Source organism: Pongo abelii, chromosome 6 (assembly GCF_028885655.2).
Source record: "Pongo abelii isolate AG06213 chromosome 6, NHGRI_mPonAbe1-v2.0_pri, whole genome shotgun sequence".
Classification (NCBI taxonomy): Eukaryota; Metazoa; Chordata; class Mammalia; order Primates; family Hominidae; genus Pongo; species Pongo abelii.
In genome coordinates this window covers 109294577-109318989 of record NC_071991.2, presented here as the reverse complement: position 1 = coordinate 109318989, position 24413 = coordinate 109294577, and the positions used below count along the sequence as shown (strand labels likewise).

Genomic DNA, 24413 nt, shown 5'->3' with positions numbered 1-24413 from the left:
CTCAATTTTCAAATCAGAATATTGGAACCTGTGATTTAATATTTAGAGGTAAAGTCTCAGAATATTCTGTGCAGAAAACTGTTCATCAAAATATAATAACCATGTAGTCAATTTGAAAACCAAAATCAACTATTCTAACCATTTTAAGTGCCTCTGCTTTGAAAAAAGAGCACTGCCAATATTGCTGGTAAGGGAGTAATATCATTGTATAATGATAACATGCTAAGAGTAAATAGATCTAGGAGTTCCCATGACAGTGCTGTTGGTAGAAACTAGTTGTATGACCTTTGACTTTTGCTTTATAATTCATTTATATGCTAAAAGTAGTTGAGGTGATAAAATGAGATCAAGCATGGAATGATGCTTCAAAAAATATGACTTGCTAACAGTGTGGGTAGGACTGTGGAGGAAAGCCAATGTAGCACTGGCCCTGCAAGAACAGTATCTTGCAATGGTTAGCAGGCAGAGAAGAATAAGATGGAACCAGAGGTGACTTAGCTTCTGCACTGGACATATAGCAGGCACATGTCTAATCTCATCTAAGTGCGAATCAGAAGTAACACTGACATTTACTGGGCATCTGAACGTAAAATACAAGAGCAAAGTGCATCACAATCCCAATCCCAATCGGATTGTGAAATCCCTATTTCTGAGCTGAAATCAGAAATTGATAATGAAAATGAAGCAGTAACAAGATAAAACAAGAAAATTCTGGGTAGAAGTTTACCTTTTGGGTGGAGGAAAGGAGTCAGCAAGAACATTTCATAGAAAAGTTGAAGGTGAAATCTAAATGAAATCTTAAGGAATGAGCAGGAGTTGGTGAGGTAGGCAGGCAGGGAAGAGATTATTTTAGGCAGAGAGAATATATGAATTAGGGTTAGACTGGTCAGAAGATAATAAATATAAACTTTTTCAAAATATGCAGAGATAACGAGAGTAGATCATTCAGAAAACCTTAGGCTTTTGGAATTACTGGCCATCACTCTGAAGAGTACAAAGTACTCCACTGACCATAGATAAAACTTCAGCATAGTGAGGTCAATGGGATACGACGTGCACCACCATATTTTTGACTTAGACACGGCAAAAAACGTTTGATACACAACTGCTCTAACACAAAACTGATATTAAATTGCCATCCAGATATACAACTCAAGGGGATCTTGAGGAAAGTGCATCCCAGGGAGCAGACCGTTTTAACCCTTGCTCACCCCTTTCAATGCCTAGATTATCATCAACTGTAATGTGTGTTATTGTTTGGGTATAGACATATGCTTGCACTTCCAGTAACCTCAGAGAAGTGGCCTCAATTCTTAGTATTCCATTTGTAATCTAGCTTTCAAATTAGTTCAAAGTAGGTATATCATCAACTCAGAACAGGTACTGGAGAGGACAAAAACCACATGAAGTGTTAATCTGCAAGTGATCTCAGACATACTACTTTATTAGAATTCTTCAAATAGACACATCTTGTCCATTTCACAAGGTTTCTTCGGTTGTCTAGTTGGTACCTTGCTTCTCTTCCTTGCAATTCACTTTCTGTTTGTCTTCCCCTGAAACTTTAATCCCAATTAGATTGACTCCCAATCCCTACTTTAATTCCTTAGATCTCATTATCTACTTTTAAAATCATCTGTCCAGTCTTTCACATATGACACTTATGAGAGAAGGGTTTTGAGATAACTTTCAGTTAAGGGAATATATATATATATATATATATATATATATATATATATATATATACACACACACACACACACACACACATATACGTATATATACATGTATATACGTATATATACACGTATATACGTATATATACATGTATATACGTATATATACACGTATATACGTATATATACACGTATATACGTATATATACACATGTATACGTACATACGTATATACGTATATATACATATATATACACATATATACACATATATATACATATATATATACACATATATATATGTAGTTATTTATTTTAGGGGCAGTTCCCAATACTGTTGCTGTTTTCGCCAAGGGAGGTAATTGGAGAAAACAAAGAAATTTAAATAGATACTTCTTTCCTCATGAAGTAGAAAATACTATTTTGTCTGTTTCTGAAATAACAGGCTAGATTTTTCACTCAAAATGACCTATTTCAAGTTAATATACTTGCTAGTCAGAAAGAATACATACACTGTAAACTGATTAGTGGAAATACTCTTTGAATTAACAAAGTTCCGTGGTTGTGTTGATAACAGTACTTGATGTAAACTACTACTATGCTGGTATCCTCTCTTGTTTTCAGAAATAAAAGGGAGACATCATTCATGTTAAAGAAAATTTAAAGAATGTCAGTAAAAACACTCATAGGCAATGGAGTATCTATATAATAAAAAGTTATCCAAAAAAAAAAAAAAAAAAGGGATGATGGGGAGATGGAAGGAGCCAAAAAACAACCTGAAAAATTGCAACCCAGCATTTGGACCAGATGGCATTCATCAGAGACTTCAGAGATAACGGAGCTACTTATAAAACATGCAGTTTATCATGAAAAAGCACTCCAGTGGAAGACTAAGTATCTCCAAAATTTTGATAAGGGTGACCTTGGATTTATCAGTTGCACAGAATAAAGGATTTGCAGTAGATATGAATGTAAGTTTTCAATAAGAGAAAAATTATAGTGACAAACCAGCATTTCCCCTTTCTGGTTTATCACACTACACTCCAATTAACACATTGACATTTTAAGAGTTTCTGTTTAAAAAAATTTTACACACACACATCATATACAAAAACACAATTTTTTTTTTTTTTTTTGAGACGGAGTCTCACATTGTTGTCGGGCTAGAGTGCAATGGCGCGATCTCAGCCCACTGCAACCTCCACCTCCCGGGTTCAAGTGATTCTCCTGCCTCAGCCTCCTGAGTAGCTGGGATTATAGGCACCTGCCACCACGCCCAGCTAATTTTTTGTGTTTTTAGTAGAGACGGGGTTTCACTATGTTGACCAGGCTGGTCTTGAACTCCTGACCTCGTGATCTGCCCACCTTGGCCTCCCAAAGTGCTGGGATTACAGGTGTGAGCCACCGTGCCTGGTCACAAACACACGATTTTAAAGACACAATCACTCCTCTATCCCAAATCCCAAATGAGGTGAGGTCTTGTTTAAAAATTCTTGTAAATTTTGTATAAAATCTAGAGCTTAATTAGGAATATCTGGTAAAAATAGGCATGGATCAAAACAAAAATACAGAATTGCAGGAGTATTAATATATGGCCAATTTTAATTATGGAAAAGCTATGAGCTGTAAATTCCTTAGAAATAAGAAGAGCATGACTTTGAAAAATGTACTCTCATTTAGAAAATAAAGCAAATTTAAAAGTGCAGATTTCCACACAAAGTCAAGTGTGCACTCAACAAAGAGGTTTAATTACTTGATCTGTGACTCTTAGATGATTCTTCTAGTGTGGAACTCACACTTCACAAGTGGTTATAAGTAAGGGAGAAAAATAAAATCCTCAGTTATCTCTGTTCTCTGGTTGAGAAGCTGCAAGAGATTAAAGTAGTGGGGCCAATTCTGGGAGACTTGCATGAGATATACTTTCATTTTGGGCTTTTTCCTTTAACATAAAGAAAATCATAGCTGATTTTTAGCTGGGCATCCAGTTTGGACTACATAAGGAACATGTCCAATTAACAAGTCTCCTAACTATCCTTTCCTGTGCCTATATCCATTCTCACATTAGTACGGCCACAGGCTGTTTCTAGTAGAGATGAGGTTTCACCATGTTGGCCAGGCTGGTCTCAAATTCCTGACTTCAGGTGATCCACCCACCTCGGACTCCCAGAGTGCTGAGATTACAGGTGTGAGCCACTGCGCCCGGCCAGCCACAGGCTGTTTCTATACAGCAAATCTGATTCATATTACTCACCCACTTAAAGCACTCTCCTCATCATGTAGGAGAAAATCCAAGTTCTTTCGCATGGCCCACAAGGTCCTTTATAATGCAGTCGTTGCTCCCTTCTCTAGCCTTGTCTCCTACTCCATTGCTCTATTTTAGGTTTTGGTAAAAAGCAGGTGTAGGGCATCCCAAGCCCTTCCTCAAGCACCTCACTCTATCAAGAAGGCATATCCATCCTTGGCCACCTGGCAAAGACCTCTGCCTAGGAATTATCTCTTTGTGAAGCCTACCCTAACCGCCTAGACAGGTTAATAACACAGAAATCTGGGATAAATTAACTTGCTGCTTCAGTGTTGACTCTTTCACGGCACTTCTGCGTTACTTTCCTCTACTAGACAAGTGGCTTCTTCAAGACAGGAACTTGTCTTGTTCTTTTTGGTGGCTTTAGGGCCTAGCACATAATTAGTGCTTAATAAATGCTTGCTGAGACTCAGAGCTCGAGAATATCAAAGGTGTCATTTTTTTCTAGGGAAAATTGTCTGTGTGACAATTACTAGAGAGATTCTACTAAATGCTTTTGGAGACCACTTGGCCTCATGGAGAACAAAGACCCACATGGCCATATAAACAAGGGCTTAGCAGATTGGACAGTTTCTTATAAGTTGGTTATGAGATGCAGTATTTTGTTCCGTTTTATCTACCACTGCTTCTCTTTGGAGTCTGCAGCTTTAAGAAGAGTTTCTGAAATGTCCTTGTATGGCATCTGACTCTTCTTTGCAGTGTTCTATGCAAGCTACTACTCTAGACTATGCTACTCTGTGTCCATCTACCTCCCTGTTAGTCTTCCCTGGTACTCTGGTCTCTCTCATTTCTTCCATGAGGCCAACCATAATTACTTCTTTCAAACAAATATGTTCTCTATCCATTCCTCAGAGCTTAACCTAGTTATTGGTACTAGTTACTCTTCTCCAATTAGACTATAAGCTCAAAGAATACACAATTATGTCTTGTCCTTTTAAAACATTTCCCTAATTGACTTCTTTCCATGTCACTAACAAACACTCTATATTTAAATGATATAAATACAAAAAGCATCCCTTCATGCAGGATGTTAATACAGCACTGCTTAATTTATATAACCCTTTAAACTTTGTAAAATAATCTCCTAAACACTTCATACCTCACCAAAACTCTGTGAGGTAAGATTATTTATTTTAGTTGTGAGAAAACAGAAGTTCAGGGAGTGTGATTTATCTAAGGTCACACAATGAATATGTCAACCTGATTCTTTTGTCCACAAGTTCAATGATCTTTGTACCCCACTACGCTCTCGATCTTTGGATAAGACCAAATTTCAGGGGTTGTATGCATAAAGAACAAGTTTATAGTGATCTGTCAACTATATAAGCAAAAGAACTTAGCATATACTATCTACAATCTGATTACCTGAAACAATAAAAAGATTGTAAAAAAATAAGAGTGTTGGAAAAGCCTGGCATAAAAGACCATGCATATTTAATATGTTCCATTCAAAACATCTGGGGTGACTTTCTAGGAGGAGTTTAATATTTATGGGAATGACAAAGTCAATGTATAAGGCCTAATGTCCATAAAGTCAAGCAAATGGACAGCATGTGCTCAACAGCTTGAAAAAAAAAAAAAAAAAGGTCTCTCCTCTTCCAGAAAGAACATGCATTTACCTGTGCACATACCTGTTGGCCAAATGGAATAGAAGACTATATAGAAATACCGGTGATATATTCAATAGAAGTAGTTGGTTGAATGATAACTCACAAAACATGTTTACCTAGAACCTCAAAATGTGATTTTATTTGGAAATAGGGTCTTTGCAGATGTAATTAAAGTAAGGATCTTGAGAGCATCCTGAATTAGGATGGGTCCTCAGTCTAATTCCTTGTTAGAGACAGATGGGGGAAGAAAAAGAGATGCAGGAAAGGATGCCATGTGAAGATGGAGGCAGAGACTGGAGTCATGCTGCCAGAAGCCAAGACCACTTGATAACACCAGAAGCTGGAAGAGGAAAGGAAGGATTCTCCCCTAGAGCCTTCAAAGAGAGCATAGCCCTGCTGACATCTTGATTTTGGACTTCTGGCCTTCAAAACTGTGAGTGAATAAATTTCTTTTGTTTTAAGATGTGGTTCATGGTAATTTGTTACAGGCAACCCCAAGAAACAAACACAGTATACACAGCTGAACTATTAGAATTAAAATTTCTCTCTCTACAAGCTGATGATAGGATTTCCCCAGATAACTAAATAGGATAATATGATTAAAGCTATAAAGACATATGTAGCTAATTCAGCTACATAATAATATAGCCATGCAGGAATGGCTTCACATTTAAAAAAGTTAAGATTTGAAGTATGAATATGACTTTACCAGAAAGAGAAATTATATATATTTATAATGAGGGTTACAATATTTACAAAGTATAACTTATAAAGAATATAACTGTTAAATTAAGTTTAGCCTAAAGCTGTCTCCTTACATAGGTTTGGCCAAAAGTTTTCTCCCTACATGGTGAACTGTAACCTAATTGGATGTGTAAATAGACGGTAACCTACTCTCGTGCCAATCATGCAGTTTTGGCCAATCACAGGCCAAAAACTGTTTAAATTGCATTTAGGCAAAGGCTGATAACCAATACAGCTGTTTCTGTACCTCACTTCTGTTTTCTGTCCATAAATCTCCTTTGACCATGAGGTAGTGCTGGAGTCTCTCAGAATCTGCTGTAATTCTGATGAGTGCCCAATTCACGAATTGTTCTTTGCTAAATTAAACTGTTCAATTTAATTTAAGTTTTTTCTTTTTACATAACTTAAAAAAACAAAAACACGCAGCCTGCAAGCATATGAAAATGTGTTCGAATTTCTGAAGTATGAGTGAATTTCAAGCAGGATCAACTAATTTCATGCAAAGATCAACTAATGTTGACAAAGTTATAATTAATTTTGATAACTATCCATAAATTAGATGCATTCAAAGTCTGATTCACTAACGTATTGCCACAAGAGATATCAGCAAATGTAATTTCAGGAAAAAGTAACAAGCAAAGAGGGCAATGCAGCTGTGTCATTTAAACTCTGCTTGCCTCAATTGGTCTACTTTGAAACTACATTTAATGTAAGTGAGAATCCTGAAGAAATGGAAATTTGCCAGTTGGCTCTGAATATTGCTAATAGGAGTGAATAACAATGGGTCCTATGAATCATTTTGAAGCTGTCTAAAAAAAAGCTTTCACTAAAAAATTCCTCTATATCATACTAGTTTTGGATTTTACATCAAAGAGATGCCTAGATTTATCATTTAATTAATAAACAGTAATTCAGAAACTGACATTTCTGACAATGATACCACACACAGAGAATATAAAAAAATGCAACTGATCTACATTCTTGAAGTCAATGAAAGCTGATAGAAGAATGTGAATTAAATTTTCATAACCTTAAATAATGCATTAGAAAGCTATGGTTACCTGACTTAATAAGAAGCACAGGCTTGAGTACTCTGGAACAGTAGGTCAGAAAATGGTTACTTAGGAAACTTTTTTTGTTGTTGTTCAATATTCAAATCCTAATTCAAATGTACTATCAAAGGAACACTAAACTAGAGAAACAAAGACGCTGATTTGAAGAGTAAATGTTCTCATATTGTGCTAAAGTGGTAGGTTTTGTTTATATAAATATTAATTTCAGTGATACCTGGGACATTTTCAAAACAACTCTGGCTTCTTGTATATAATGGAGAAAATGCTCCTTAAAGGATGCTACATCTCCCTGAGGCAGAAAAAATACCTGTTTCTTGTATTTATCCTGTGCTTTGGCATCCTATATTTATTTTCTTACTCCTGGGGCATAAATAGGAAACATATGAAGATGAACAACAGTGATTACTATTACAGACACAGGATGGAGGATCTTTTCTGGAGATATTTACAGATGGAAGTGTTTGGGATGGCAACGTTCTTAATAAATAAGGGGGAGATAACTCTGACTAGCATTTCCCAAATTAAATTCCATGGGACACTAGAAACCCATGAAATGTTAATAGATGCTATTTGAGAAAAAAGTAGTGATAGTCAACTATTTGGGAAACAGGATATAATATTTATGTCTTGGACAGTCACAAAAATTAGCACACTAAAGTCCTAAAGTAAAACAGTCAGGTAACTTTAGCTCAGTATTTGCAAATTATTTGCTCAAAAAATTTTCTTCATGTAATATCATAATACTTTTCTCCCTCATAATTCTATGGAGTCCTGGAATACTGTCCCTAAAAACATAAATAGTATACTAAATTTATATTGGCCTTGCCTACTTCAATAGCATAGTGAAAAAAACAAGAGAACATGAATTTCTATTAAAATATCTTAAAAGCATGAAATGAATTTCTTTTCAGTCCGTTACCTAAAGGTCTTAGATTGTCTTAATTTTTAATTCATTTAGGCTCCAAGAACATGTAAATTTGCATGGTTGGATGTACTCTGGGATTCACACAAAGAAAAGAAAAACAGAATTGTGCCCTATTTGTAGAAACAACCGTAACTACTGACATCTAAAACATAAATGGGAAAATTATTAACATTATAATTTAATGTGTTCTATCAATAAACTCTAAAGTATTTCACAAGGAAAAATAATCAAGAACAGGGATCTTTCTCCGCAGCAAATCCCTTGTACTTTAGAGGTCATGAAAAAGAAAGGGTATTATTACCTTATACTTGAGAATTATATTACAACTGGCTGATTGTTCAGGATTAATGAGCTCAGGGTTAAAAGTTCAGTGGCCATATGGGCAACTGTAATGACTTGCCTGGCACTAAGCCCCTGCCAATACCACTAATCAGCATGGCAGGAGTCCCTAAGCCCACCACTGGTTTGGCTCTGTTCCAGCCTCAAGCCAATGGCTCTGCATCAACCCAGTTTTCTTGGCCTCATCTCTACCTGGTTCTAGGATGCTAGTCACTGGACACATGACTAACTTCTTGAAACCAAACCTCAACTTTAATTCCTTTTCCAGTAATTGAGCTCTCAATTTGTTGCCCTGATTCTATCACTTCTTGACTTGATGCCTCATCCAGAATCCATCTTCCTCTATATTTGTTGCTTTTACAATTTTCTTTTTTAGAGACAGGGTCTAGCTATGTTGCCCAAGATGGTCCTGAACTCCTGACCTCAAGCAATCCTCCTGCCTCGGCCTCCCAAAATGCTGGGATTGCAGGTGTGAGCCACCACCACACCCAGCCCTAAATTTTTTTCAGGACTTTTAATAACTTGAGTCCTGTCCCTAAAGTCCAGTTTACTTGTAGCTGTGTCCTTGCTACTGAACAAAGACTCATTGACCATATTTTAGTTATGTTCCTCTGAGCCCTTTTCCTGACTAGGCCCTGTCCTTGCCAGACCTGCATAGTTCAGTTTTATCAAGAATCCTGCTAAATCAGTTTAGAGAGAATCCCCCATCCTCAGTATCTCACCACCCTCAATAGCTGACAAAATTCATCATCTCTTACCATCCCCCAGGTGATATCTGATTACCCTGGCCTGCCTTCAGCAGGAATCCCCCCTTATCCCTGACGTTTCCTCTTAGTGATTTTCCATCTCCCAAACCCTCCAACCTATTTCTTGACTATAAATTCCCACTTTTCCATGTTGTATTAGGAATTGAGCCCAGTTCTGTACTTAGGTGTTGTTTCCTCACAAGCTTATCCAATCCCTGGCCCGTGGGCCACACACAGCCCAGGGTGGCCTTGAATGCGGTCCAACACAAATTCGTAAACTTTCTCAAAACATTATGAAATTTGTTTACAATTTTTTAAAGCTCATTATCTATTGTAAGTGTTAGTGTATTTTATGTGAGGTCCAAGACAATTCTTCTTCCAATGTGGCCCAGGGAAGCCAAAAGATAGGACACCCCTGCTCTACTGTAAGAGTTCCCGAATAAAATATTTTTTCTACCAGTTTACCATCCAGCTCTAGTTTTTCTTTAATACTACCCGCTACCAGATCTCTCTACTTCTCTGTATTCTAACTGATGCCTGTCTAATCTCTATGGCGTATTCTGCCTGCAGTCATCTGGGCATTCTAAATGACAGTGCCCGAGCAGAACCCAACTTATTAAAGTAGACAGAATCTTCATATACAACCTGCTCTGTCCCAGCACATTTTTCTAATCTCAGAAATTTCCTTACAGGAGTCAGCTATGCTCTGACTTTATTAACAAGGGCAGAGCTCTTTCCTTTTGAATGTGACAAGGAAGACTGAAACCCCAGTTGCTTCTGAAAGCCTTCCTGTGACTACGGTTGTCTGTAATACCCAGTTTAAAAAATTCTAACCGGAGAATTCTGGGTCAGCAAGACAGTGGAATAGGAGGTCCCCTGCTTGTATCCCCGCTTCTCTCAAAAAATTTTGCAGCCATCCCTGGACAAAAGCGCCTTTGTGGGAGCCTTGGGATTTAGGTAGGAGTTTCTAAAACCCCAGTGGAGTCTAAAAACCTAGAAGGGTCATTTTGAGAGGGCAAACCTACAACCAGGTGGCAGACTCATGAACTGTGATCTTGGCTCCGGACTTGGAAATGACCCTGTCTCCCTGTGGGCTTGGCTACAGCCCCATTTGGATTTGGGCCTCTTCCAAAACTATCCACCAGGGAGTCTGGGAAAAGTCACACATACTAGTGCCTAGGGAGACAGACCTGTTGACCTCAGTCTCTGCTGTGGACCCTAAAAGGATCCTTTAACTTGGCTCCAGGCCTTCTCAGCTACAGTGCTAGATCAGTGTTCCTGGAACAAAGACACAGAGGGAGACACACCATTCTGAGTCCCCTGGGCCAGCTTGCAAACCTCAGTCCAACAGCAGATCCTGAAATGGCCCCGAATCTCATCTTCAAGCCTCTATCAGCTGTGGAATGACGGTAGTGCTGCCTAGCCAGGGATCAGCTGGGAGACATGCTGCGTTAGTCAGGGTTCTCCAGAGGGACAGAACTAATGAAATATATACATATAAAGGGGAGTTTATTAAGTATTAACTCACACAATCACAAGGTCCCACAATAGGCCACCGGCAGGCTGAAGAGCAAGGAGAACCAGTCCGAGTTCCAAAACTGAAGAACTTGGAGTCCGATGTTCGAGGGCAGGAAGCATCCAGCATGGTAGAAAGATGCAGGCTGGGAGGCTAGGCTAGTCTCTCTTTTCACATTTTTCTGCCTGTTTATATTCTAGCTGCGCTGGCAGCTGATCAGATGGTGCCCACCCAGATTAAGGGTGGGTCTGCCTTTCCCAGACCACTGACTCAAATGTTAATCTCCTTTGGCAACACCCTCACAGACACACCCAGGATCAATACTTTGTATCCTTCAATCCAATCATGTTGACACTCAGTATTAACCATCACACATGCCTATTCACATCCCAAGGGCAGGCTTGCAGTACTCAGTCCCACAGTAACAACTAGAAAAATAATAGAAAGGATCAACACAACTAAAAGTTAATTTCTGGAAAAGATACACAAAATTGACAAACCCTTAGCTAAGCTAACTAAGAAAAAAAAAGACAGAAGCCTCATATACATAAAATCATAAATGAAGGAGATATCACAGCTGATACCACAGAAATACAAAGGATCATGAGGGTACTATGAGCAATTACATGGCAATACATTGGATCACCTAGAAGAAATGGATAAATTCTATACACATAGAACCTAACAAGACTCAATTATGAAGAAAGGGAAAATGTGAACAGCTCAATATCAGGTCAGGAGACTAATTCAGTAACAAAAGCTTTCCCATGAAAGAAAAGCCCAACACCTAATGATGTCACTGCTGAATTCTACCAAACATTTAAAGATGAACTAACACCAATGCTTCTCAAACTCTTCCAAAACGCTGAAGAGAAGGAACCACTTCCAAACTCATTTTACAAGGTCTGCATCACCCTGGTATCAAAGCCAGACAAGGACACTTCAAGAGAACAAAAGTACAGGGCAATATCCCTGATAGACAAAATACTAAACAAAATAGTTGCAAACTGAATTCAACAGCACACTGAAAGAATCATTCACCAAAATCAAGTGGAATTCATCTCAGGGATATAAAGATGGCTCAAAATACATGAATCTATAAATGTGATAAACCATGTTAATAGAATGAAGGACAAAAAATATATAACTCCATAGATGTGGAGAAAGTATTTTAACAAAATTCAAAATCTCTTCATGATTAAAAGCATAGAAGGAATCTACCTCAACACAATGAAGGCCATTTATCAAGAGTCCCCAACCAGTACTGGTTCGTGGCCTGTTAGGAACTGGGCCACACAGCAGGAGGTGAGCTGCATGTGAGTGAAGCTGAGCTCTGCCTCCTGTCAGATTAGTGTCAGCATTAGACTCATAGGAGCGTGAACCCTACTGTGAACTGCGCATGCAAGGGATCTAGGTTGCACGCTCCTTATGAGAATCTAACGCCTGATGGTCTGTCACTGTCTCCCATCACCCCCAGATGGACTGTCTAGTTGCAGGAAAACAAGCTCAGGGCTCCCACTGATTCTTTATTATGATAAGTATTAATAATAATAGAAATAAAGTGCATAATAAATGTAATGTGCTTGAATCATCCCAAAACCCAGTCTGTGGAAAAATTGTCTTCCACGAAACCAGTCCCTGGTGCCAAGAAGGTTGGGCACCACTGCCATATATGATAATGTTACCAGGGGGTCCTTCCTCCCAGAGCTCCCAAGATGGTGGCAGGCCGCTTCCAAGATGGCGGCAAGTCTCTTGTTCTCTGACCTGGGGTTCTTGGCCTCACGGATTCCAAGGAATGGAATCTTGGGCCATGTGGTGAGTGTTATAGCTCTATTAGAAGCCGTGGGTCACGGAAGAGAACCGTGGAACCCAGCAACTAGTGTTTAGCTCGATTACGATGAACCCAGGCACTTAGCCATGCAGGAACAACGGCAAGCCTTGAGCCCAATCGGGAGCAGCAATGGGCGCCTCGCTGGATCAGGAGCACAGCAGACACCCTGCTAGATCTGGAGGGGTGGAAGTCAGTGGCGGGTCAACGGCAGGTCTGTGATGGTGGCAAACAGCAGTGGTGGACAAAGAGCAAAAGCTCAGCTCAAGCTGTAACAAACACGGACCAGAAGAGTGTGCAGTTGCAAGATTTAATAGAGTGAAAACGGAGCTCCCATACAAAGGGAGGGGACCCAAAGAGGGTAGCCCTTGCTGGCTCGAATGCCTGGGTTTATATCCTGATAATTGTCCCTCCCTCTATGCTCTCAGGTGATAGATGATTGGCTATTTCTTTCCCTCCTGTTTTTGCCTAATTAGCATTTTAGTGAGCTCTCTTTACTACCTGATTGGTCGGTTGTGAGCTAAGTTGCAAGCCCCATGTTTAAAGGTGGATGCAGTCACCTTCCCAGCTAGGCTTAGGGATTCTTAGTTGGCGTAGGAAATCCAGCTAGTCCTGTCTCTGAATAAGGCCTTGCTAACATACTCAGCAGTGAAAAGTTAAAAGCTTTTTCTCTAAAATAGGGAACAAGACAAGGATGTCCATGCTCACCACCTCTATTCACCACAGTATTGAAGCCCTAGCCAGAACAGTTAGACAAGGATAAGCCATCAAAATCAAATGTTAAATTTTTTTTGTTTACAAACAACGTACTCTTATATACAGAAAACCCTAAAGACTCTACCAAAAAACTGTTAGAACTGATAAACAAATTCAGTAAAGTTGCAGGATATAAAATCAACAGGCAAAAATCATTAGTATTTCCATACGCTAACATACGAATTGAAAAAGAAATACCATTTACAATCATGCCAAAAAAAAAAAAAACCTAGGAATAATTAACCAAAGAGTTGTAAGATCTGTACAGGGAAAACTATAAAACACTGATGAGAGAAATTGAAGAGGAAACAAATAAATGGAAAGATATGCCATGCTTATGGATTAGAAGAATATTAAAATGTCCACAGTACTCAAAGTGATCTACAGATTCAATGCAATCTCTAACAAAATTTCAATGGCATTTTTCACAGAAACAGAATAAACAATCCTAAAATTCATATGGAACCACAGAAGACCAGGAATAGCCAAAGCAATGTTAAGCAAAAAGAACAAAACTGGAGGCATCGCTTTACCTGATCTCAAAATCTACTACCAAACCGTAGTAATCTAAACAGCATAGCAGCTGGGTTTCGTGGGTTACACCTGTAATCTCAACACTTTGGGAGGCCAAGGCAGGAGGATTGCTTGAACCCAGGAGTTGGAGACCAGACTGGGCTAACATAATGAGACCTCCCTCTACAAAAATTTTTAAAAATTAGCCAGGTGTGATGGTGCACACCTGTAATCCCAGCTACTCGGGAGGCTGAGGTGGGAGGATTGCTTGAGCCCAATAGATCAAGGCTGCAGTGAGCCGTGATTGTGCCACTGCACTCTAGCCTGGGAGACAGAGCACTCTAGCCTGAGCAATAGAGTGAGACTCTATCTCAAAATGAAAACAAAATCCAAAAATCCAGGTACTGGCATAAAAATAGACACACGGATCAATGAAACAGAACAGAGAACCCAGAATTAATCTGTGCATTTATGGTCAACTGATCTTTGATAAGGGCGCCAAGAATACATAATGGGGGAAAGGACAATCTCTTCAATAAATGGTGTAAGGAAAACTGGATATCCATGTAAAGAAGAATGAAATTGAACCCTTATTTCACTCCCTATATAACAATCAACTCAAAGTAGATTAAAGGCTTCAACCTACGACCTGAAACTGTAAAACTCCTAGAAGAAAAAATAGGGTAAAAGTTTCTTGACGTTAGTCTGGCCAAAGATTTTTTGTACACGACCCCAAAAGCACAGGCAACTAAAGGAAAAAGCTAACAGGTATATGAAGAAATGCTCAACATCACTAATCATTAGAGAAATGCATATTAAAATCACGAAGAGATATCCCCTGTTAGGATGGCTATTACCAAAAAGACAAGAGATAAGCATTGCAGAGAGTGTGGAGAAAAGGCAACTCTGTACACTGTTGGTGGGAATGTAAAGTAATATAGCCATTATGGAAAACAGCACGGAGGTTCCTCAAAAAATTGAACATAGAATTACCATATGATCCAACGAATCTACTTCTGGGTACATATCTGAAGGAAATGAAATCAGTGTGCCTATGAGATATCTGCACTTCTATGTTCATTGCAGCATTATTCACAATAGCCAAGATAAAGAATCAAGCTAAGTGTCCATCAATGGATGAACAGATAAAGAAAATGTGGTGCATATATATACACAATACAGTATCATTCAGCCTTACGAAAGAAGGAAATCCTGCCATTTGTGATAACATGAATGAACCTGGAGAATGCAAAGTTAAATAAGACAGACAGAAAAAGATACATACTGTGCGATCTCATTTGTATGTGAAATCTAAAATGGTCACATTCATAGAAGCAGAGAGTACAATGAATGATAGGTACCAGGAGCTAGGGGGAGGGGAAGATTGGAGAGATGTTGGTCGAAAGGTACAAAATTTCAGTCAGGAAAAAGTTCAGGAGATCTGCTGTACAACAGGGTAACTATTATTAATAACACTGTACTGTATACTTGAAAATTGCTATGAGTAGATCTTAAATGTTCTCACCACAAAAAAATGATAAGTATGCAAGGTTAATTAGCTTATTTTAGCCATTCCACAGTGTATATTAATACATACATCAAAACATCATGCTGTACATAATACATACTTTTAGTTGTCAATTAAAAAATTCTAAAATACGAAACAAAAAACAACGGCAAGTTACTGAAGTCTATTGTGGTTCTTCATTAACTCTTGCTTTAGCAAGGACTCCTGACTTAACCTTCCCCCTCCAGTACATTGTTACCTGATTAAACTTTGATCTTGTTATTCCTTTTCTTCAAAGTTTCAAGACCCAATAGGTTCATTTTGCCCACTGACCATAGTCGATTTATCAAGACAGGAGAACTGAAATGGAGAAACAGTTTAATTCATGCAGAGCCAGCTGTACAGGAGACTGGAGTTTTATTATTACTCAAATCAATCTCCCCAAATTTGGGAATAGGAATTTTTAAGGATAATTTGGTGGATAGGGAATTGGAAAGTGGTAAGAGCTGATTGGTCAGGTCAGAGATGAAATCGTAGGGAGTCGAACTTGTCTTCTTGCGCTAAGTCAGTTTCTGGGTGGTGGCCACAAGACCGGATGAGCCAGTTTATTGATACAGTGGTACCAGCTGACCCACTGAGTGCAGGGTCTGGAAAATATCTCAAACACTAATTTTAGGTTTCACAATAGTGATGTCATCCCTAGGAACAACTGAGGAGGTTTAGAACCTTGTGGCCTCTAGCTGCATGACTACTAAACCATAATTTTTAATCTGGTGGTTAATTTAGTTAGTCACGCAAAAGGCAGTCTACTCGCCAGGCAAGAAGGGGGTTTGTTTTGGGAAAGGGCTGTTATCTCTTTGTTTCAAAGTTAAACTATGAACTCAGCTCCTCCCAAAGTTAGTTCAGCCCACATCCAGGAATGAACACCAGCAGCTTGGAGGTTAGAAGCAAGATGGAGTCGGTTAGGTCAGACGTCTCTCACTGCAATAATTTCCTGCTATAATTTTTGCAACGGCAGTTTCAGTCTGCATGATCAAGTTCTAACATCTGAGACAGTATGATCTACTTTCAATTTACATTTCCAGACTTCTTTTCCATTGCTGCCATTTACTTATCATTTTCTCTAGGCAAAATGAATTGACTTGATACTTGTTGTATATGCCCTTAGTTTTTCTATTGCTCCCTCCCTTTGTTTAGGCCTATAACACTTTTTCCTTGTTTCTGCATGTCCAAATATTATTAAACTTCAAGGCCCAGTACCACCTGTTGGGAATAATCTCTTTCTTGCATAACTCTATCTATATTGCTCTAATGTTCCCCAGCACTTTCTACCTTGTAATATGTACTTCTTATATCCTCCCTATTAGGTCATAAGATCTTTGATGGCAAGACCAATGTTATTCTCATCTTTGTATTCTACAGCATTCAGAATAAAGAAGTTTGCACATAGCAGATGCTAAATAAAATTTTTGAATGAATGAAACCTCAGTTCTATCAATAGCTCTTTCAGATTTGCACTGTTTATTACAAATGGAAAGGAGAGTGAGATAGGATGCATCCTAATAATCAATCCATATTGTCTCAGAGTAAAGGATCCCAGAAGACATCTACTGCAGTGGTTCTCAGCCAATTTTCTAACCTGATACACCTGATCAATGACACACACATGTGCAACTAATTCTTCAGGCCATATCCAGATTTTTCTTTTTCTTTTTACAGATGCTAGGACTGAATTATGTCGGCTCCCAAGCTGTAAACCTACCTCCTCTTTCTTTTACTGATATTTGGAAGATGGAGTTGAAAAGATGCTAACATAATCTCACTCCCTCATTTACAAACCAGGAAATCTTAACCAGGAGTGCTAATGACTTCTCTAAAATCACAGTCAGTTGGAAGGAGAAGTGGGATTAAAATCCTAGCGCTTTATGAGGCTGAGGTGGGCGGATCACTGAGCTCAGAAATTCGAGACCAGCCTTGGCAACATGGCGAAATCTCATCTCTACAAAAAATACAAAATTTAGCCGCACATGGTGGCACACACCTATAGTATCAGCTACTCAGAAGGCTGAGGTGGGAGGATGGCTTGAGCCCGGGAAGCAGAGGTTGTAGTGAGCTGAGATCATGCCACTGCACTCCAGCCTAGGCAAAAGAGTGAGACCCTGTCTAAAAAACAAAAAACAAACAAACAAAAAAAACCAAAAAAAAACCTAGTTCTTCTGATTCTTTGTCCAGTGAGCTTTTTGCAAAGCTGTACTGTCTATGATCACTGCTGCTGGAAGAATAACTCAATGTCCCAGTACATTATTAGCATTACTTTCCTTTGTGAGTGGGGGCATATTTAAAAAGCATTCAAAAGTCATTCATAAACTGGTTTGAAAGAAATTCAAATAAGCCCGCAGACTCTCACCTTCCTTTCCTTCCCCTCTCCTCCTTCATTTGAGAAAATCAGTTGTACAGTGCCTTGGCAAAGATAGCTTGATTGATGTTATGTTACAGTTCAGCAACAGTTCCTGCTATTAATTGCTTTATAATGGTAATTACAATTAGCGGGTACAGGATATTTTCTTTTCTAATTGGCTATTACTGGTGAATAGCAGCTTATTACATAACAGAAGACTGTGTTAAATAACCACAATTACAATTCTGAGATCTTTACTAGTAAAAAACCAAATCTCTCTATTTGGATAAAAACACTAAAAAAAGTTTTTTAAAGGCAGGGCCTCTGTGATTACTTGTAGGGAGGGGAGAGTTCTTTCAATTAAGAAAAAAACATGAAATGAGGACAGTATTAGAGAAACAAGGAGGCAAAACAAGAATTTCCTTTCTTTTAAAAATAAACACATGTAAAAGCTTTAGTATGTTCAGCGCCTCTGGCAAGGCATGCATATCACAGAATCAAATGTATCCATTTCATCCCACAGTGCTATATGGAACTAGAAGAGACTCTCTTATTAGCTCCAGTGAGACAGGGATGCAGAGCCCACCAACCACACTGAGATGTCCACATGGATAAGGCTAGGGGTTCTTCATTTGTATTCCATATAGAACCCAGCATGGGGCTGATTCATAGTTGCCAAACACCACCAAATGCCATCACAACATGACACTGTCCCAGAGGATAAGGTTAAAGGTATATTTAACAGTTCCTGTCCTTACAGAGTTTATATATTGTATAATGTGGGATTTGTCTTGATTCCAGCTTTAATGTTCTTTGATTAGTTTGAAATCATTTTAAAGTTACATCCAAGCTTTTGTAGTAGTAGTAGCAGTAGCAGCAGCAGCAGCCATAACAGTAATAATGAGGTCCTATTACTTTTGCTCAAGGTCACACAGCTTTTAGCTGACAGCTCCTTTTGATTCCAGTTTATCCAAGTCTAAAGCTTGGGCTTGTACCCGCTACTGCCTCTTGAGACAGACCTTTATCAGTAGCATCATTTGTCCCTATATTTCCATAGTGCCTCAAGATTCATAGAGTGCTTTAACATACTCTGCTCTCACCACACCTCCCAATAATATCAACATCATTTTTTTTTTCCTGATGAAACTGAGGCTCAGAGAGGTTAAACCATTTTCCCCAAGTTCACATTGCTAAAAAGCTACAAATTCAGATTCAGAATCCAGGTCTTCTGACTCCTATTCCAGTTTTTCCTTCTACATATTTTACTGATTCAATACTGTACATTGATTATTTTAAATATGCTACTCATGGAGAAAGCTTAATAGTATCCCACATTATCCTATAAAACTTTAAATATTTTACTTGTCAATTGTTGACTCCCTCTTTCCCATCCTCCCTTCACCCCATGAAGCAAAGGTTTAAATCCTGTTTAGCTCTAGAAAACTTTACTTGGTTCCTACAGCCAAAGATATCATTCAACCCCAGCTGCCTATGTTGCAAATAAATGCCACTAGTCACAAAGATGATCAGTGAGATGTAAAGAAAAGCAGAAGACTGATCAGTCAAATCTATCACCACTTCTGAAAAAAGCTGCCCTGCTCACCTTTGGGTCAAGTAGGTCAGTAGAACATACTTGTTTCAGCATGAGGTGGCAAGTCTTTAAGGTACTGTCAATGAAATGCCAACTCATTCAGTCTGATAAGTTTATCAAATAAGTCAAAACTGAACCCTAATTTTGTGGCAAAGTTCTCTAAGAAGAGCTAATAGAAACATTTAAAGATTTAATCACTGGAGATAGCAGTTTATGCACATTGCTTGTTTCTATACTTGTGATTTATATTTAGAAGAGAGTATGATTTCTACTATATGAATCTGATTGACATCCTCTTTACAGTTTTTCCAGATGGAAGTGTATGAGTGTGTATTGTAAAGGGAAGCACTATTCTTTTGCATGAATGGGAAGGTCAAGGTCAACAAAATAAGAGTATGTAATTCGGTATCTGACCCATCAAATCCCTCAATAATAACCTGCTCTTCAAGTGCAGAAGACATATTAAAACCACTTGTATCACTTCTGGCACATATGCCAAAGATGTGCCTATACCTATGACTGAAATAACAGTCACAATTGAAGACCAGACTATTCTATCATCTCACCTAATCATTTCCACATCCTAGCAATATAGATACAGTATTACTCATTTTACAGAAGAGAAACTGAAGTTCAGAGGTTTACCAGAATCTGATCCTAAGTTGGCCTGATTTTAAAATCTTTTCACTATTCCATACTGCCTTTCTATGGTAACATTGGATTTAGAGCATATTTATGTGTAAGAAAAGTCTGTTTCAGACCTCATTCAAAGGAATTTAGTTACTATGAGACATCATTACAACCGTGCATAGGATAAAAGTCTTTTTTCAGTTATTGTGTGACTTTGGGCAAGCTACTCTTTTCATCAGTTTCCTCATTTGTACATAAAAAGCATAATATGACTACCTAGGGGTTGCTGTAAAGATGAAATGAGATAATACCTATAAAAGCATTTGAAACAGTACCTGGCACAGTTAGTGCTCAAAAAAATGTTAGCTATCATATACGTCATCATTAATATAATATCCCTTTTAATAAGAGCTCTTCTCTAAATATCCTACAAGTTGGGTCCCATTGATTTGTCATAGGAAAATAAAAGAATGCTTTAAATAAGGCCTCTTCAGAACCTTATACAAAATGTATTAGTCCATTTTCATGCTGCTGATAAAGACATACCCGAGACTGGGCAATTTACAAAAGAAAGAGGTTTTAATTGGACTTAGAGTTTCACACGGCTGGCGAAGCCTCACAATCATGGTGGAAGGCAAGGAAGAGCAAGTCACGTCTCACATGGATGGCAGCAAAGAGAGAGCTTGTGCAGGAAAACTCCTCTTTTTAAAACCATCAGATCTCATGAGACTTATTCACTATCATGAGAACAGCACGGGAAAGACCTGCCCCTATGATTCAATTATCTCCCACCAGATCCCTCCCACAACACATGGGAATTCAAGATGAGATTTGGGTGGCGACACAGCCAAACTATGTCACCAAACGAGACCTACAAGAGTAGTTTCTATAATTCTTATCTTCTCTGACATCCCATGGCCTATACCTTGTGAGGCAACCCCAGTATACAATGTTACTTGAGTTTCTTGATGACTTTGAGTGTCAGTGCATGTGTGGGGGTGGGGAGCTGGGTGTGAGTAGAGTAGCACTGTATAGAAGTGAGAGAGGATACAGAAGATAATATAAAGGCTTGCAGAGCACATAGTTGTAATACTAGTATGTAGCACCAACAGACACTCTGACAACTCCCAAATTCCAGGAAAGCACTGACAGCATAAGCAGTTATCACCAACACATTCCTAAGCTTCCCCAGGGTTACTCCACAACTTAGATTGCTTCCTAAGTGAATACAGTATCAAAGAGCAGGCAGTTCTTGATAGGCATATCTTTATAACTGGGCATATCTTTATAATGAAAGCAACTAATACTTACTGAGGTCTGACTTTATAACAGGAAATACGCTGGGTTTTCTTAAATATATAAATATGAAATAATCACAATAACTGCAAGACAGATATTATACGGATATTTTCATAAATGTGGCAGCACATATAATAAACCTATGTTACACAGCTTTTAAATGTCAGAATTGGAATTTAAATACCGTTTTGTCAAAATAAGGTCTAGTCCTCTTTCCATTGCCATGTCAAATATATGAGACTGGACTTAATGGTTTATAGAAATAGAATGACAGCCTGTAGAAAATTGGTAACAGCCATATAGATGATGAAAGACAGAATTCTAGGTCCATGTGGTAGGTCATTCAGTTACAGGCTTAAAGTTATAAAGGCCAGATCTAAAGTATTCTTTTAAAAAATGTAATTATTATTTAAACAACATTAAAACTTTATTTTAAAAAACTGAAAAACTATCCTTAAATGCTAACTATGATCATCTTGAAAGAATATCATCCTCCTGATATTTTGCATTTTAGTTGGTATGCATACCTTTCACAAGCATAAAACATCTATTCAGTTTTTTATTCTATTTCAGTTCTTCTGCTCAAAATAGTTGCCACTCTAAATGCCTTGAATAAATTTCAAGCATATTCTAACATTAGACTGTTATAAAATGTTTACTGTATGCAGCTTTGATAAACACTGGATGTACAAAAGTGAAATAAGGCAACTCTTGACCTCAAGAAGTTCACTGTCCACTGGGGTAGACAAAGTTGCCAAAAAATAACTACAGTGTGACATGGTAAGTGGATAATGGAGATATGGGAAAGGAAGCAGAGTGACTGAAGATGAGGCTAGATAAGTAGATTAGAATCTTAAATGCCACACAGAGAGTCTGGACCTAATTATACATGTAGCAGAATTACACTGAAGATTTCAAGTGGAGATCCATGAATATATTTGTTTTACAATGTGGATTAAAGGAGGTAAAGTCAAGAGTCAGCGAGATCAACAGGAAGGTTTTGCAATCGTCCAAGCTAGAATTCCATTCTGGTCAAACATTTATTAAACATTAACAATGCGCCAAGAACAGAATCAGGCTGACAAATACACATACGACTGGTTCTCAAGAGCACTTTCTGGGGTATGGGAGATGCAGGTAGGTAATTCAGCAGTAATGGTGAGGGTTAGTAATGGAATTAGCATAGTGGCTGTAGCAATGAATAGAGGGAACAGGTTCAAAAGATACTTCAGGCACAGAAAAGTAAGGCTTGCTAACTGATCAAATTCAATACCTGAGGGCGAGTTAGGAATCAAGGATGCTTCCTAGGTTTCTAGCTTAGACTTGATGCCATTTATTGAAATGGGAAACACAAGAATGAAGGGTTTACATCACCTGCTACCCTTCCCCCTTTCTTCCAGAGACATCACACCTGAGATAGTAAGTTCTCTAGCAGATAAACATTACCAAAATCATCAGATAATAAGGTCCAGAATCCAAGCATTAGCAAAATCATCAACTACTAAACATGCATTCGGAGGGAAAAAAGTTGACTTTGACAGAATATTACAATATGGAGATACAGATTAATACTCAGAAGAAATAGCCTCAGTCACAAAAGCCTCCTAAATGTATTATTATTAAATTGTGCTACCTTGCTGACTTTTAACTAAAAACAGCAAAAGAACAAATGCCAATGACACTGCGTTAGGTATGCTGAATCTATTTATTATTTGTTCTTAATTTTAGAAGACAAATTGAAACCCTGGTTACTGTTCAAATGTATGTAAAGCAGTGTCCTTTAACCCTTGACCTAGTGGGCCCGGCGCAGTAGCTCACGCCTGTAATCCCAGCACTTTGGGAGGCCGAGGCGAGTGGATCACCTGTGGTCAGGAGTTTGAGACCAGCCTGGCCTACATGGCAAAACCCTGTCTCTACTAAAAATATAAAAATTAGCTGGGCATGGTGGCACATGCCTGTAATCCCAGCTACTCGGGAGGCTGTGGCAGGAGAATCGCTTGAACCCGGGAGGCGGAGGTTGCAATGAGCCGAGATCGTGCTACTCCACTCCAGTTTGGGGTTACAGAGCAGGACTCTGTCTCAAAAACAAAAACAAAAACAAAAACAAAAACAAAGCACAAAAAATCCTTGACCACGTCAATTTGGGGACCTTCTTGGAGAAGGATGGAGCCACAGAAGTCTGGCAACACAGTGGTCTCAGTGAAAGTGTTGCACCTGCCTGCACCCCACCTACTGACTCACTCTAGCAGAGGTTTTGAGGAATTGCAAGGATTTATATAAAAAGCCTTCCTAGGCCTCACTGTCTCAGGGTATTAAACACACAGACTAACATTTGAATCAGAGCAAGAAGAAAATCTCTTAAAAGAAGCAGTTTTCAAGAAGTCAAAAAGGTGTATGTTTTTTTAAAAATTTTATTTTTATTATACTTTAAGTTCTAGGGTACATGTGCACAACGTGCAGGTTTGTTACATATGTATACATGTGCCATGTTGGTGTGCTGCACCCATTAACTCGTCATTTACATTAGGTATTTCTCCTAATGCTATCCCTTCCCCATCCCCCAACCCCATGACAGGCCCGGGTGTGTGATGTTCCCCGCCCTGTGTCCAAGTGTTCCCATTGTTCAATTTCCACCTATGAGTGAGAACATGTGGTGTTTGGTTTTCTGTCCTTGCGATAGTTCGCTCACAATGATGGTTTTCAGCTACATTCATGTCCCTACAAAGGACATGAACTCATCCAAAAAGGTGTATGATTTTTACAGGGAAAGACATACTTGATAACCTAAATGACTGCCTAACAAAAAACATACTTTTAATATAAATATTTACACCTATAATTTATATCACACTTTGTTGGCTTTGAAAAGATTTTGGAAAAAGTAAAAGAATGATACATAGGTTATTAAGCAGAATTTTTAAGGACAACTTTATCTTATAAAAACGACATAAAAAAATCAACCAT

General features: G+C 38.5%; 2 protein-coding genes across 4 annotated transcripts in view; one reads left to right on the top strand and one right to left on the bottom strand.

Moving 5' to 3' along the window:
* DOCK4 (dedicator of cytokinesis 4) overlaps window positions 1–24413 on the top strand; it is a 525542-nt gene that overhangs the window by 11702 nt on the left and 489427 nt on the right. The window contains exon 3 of one of the 2 annotated variants that reach the window (XM_054559683.1): window positions 5822–6017. The gene's annotated coding sequence lies outside the window, so the exon portion shown is untranslated. Of the gene's footprint in view, window positions 1–5815; window positions 6018–24413 lie in introns of both variants that reach the window. The other variant, XM_024249890.3, reaches the window with a different exon arrangement.
* The window catches only part of ZNF277 (zinc finger protein 277), a 150045-nt gene that overhangs the window by 122675 nt on the left and 2957 nt on the right, over window positions 1–24413 (bottom strand). The gene's annotated exons all lie outside the window — the stretch shown is intronic.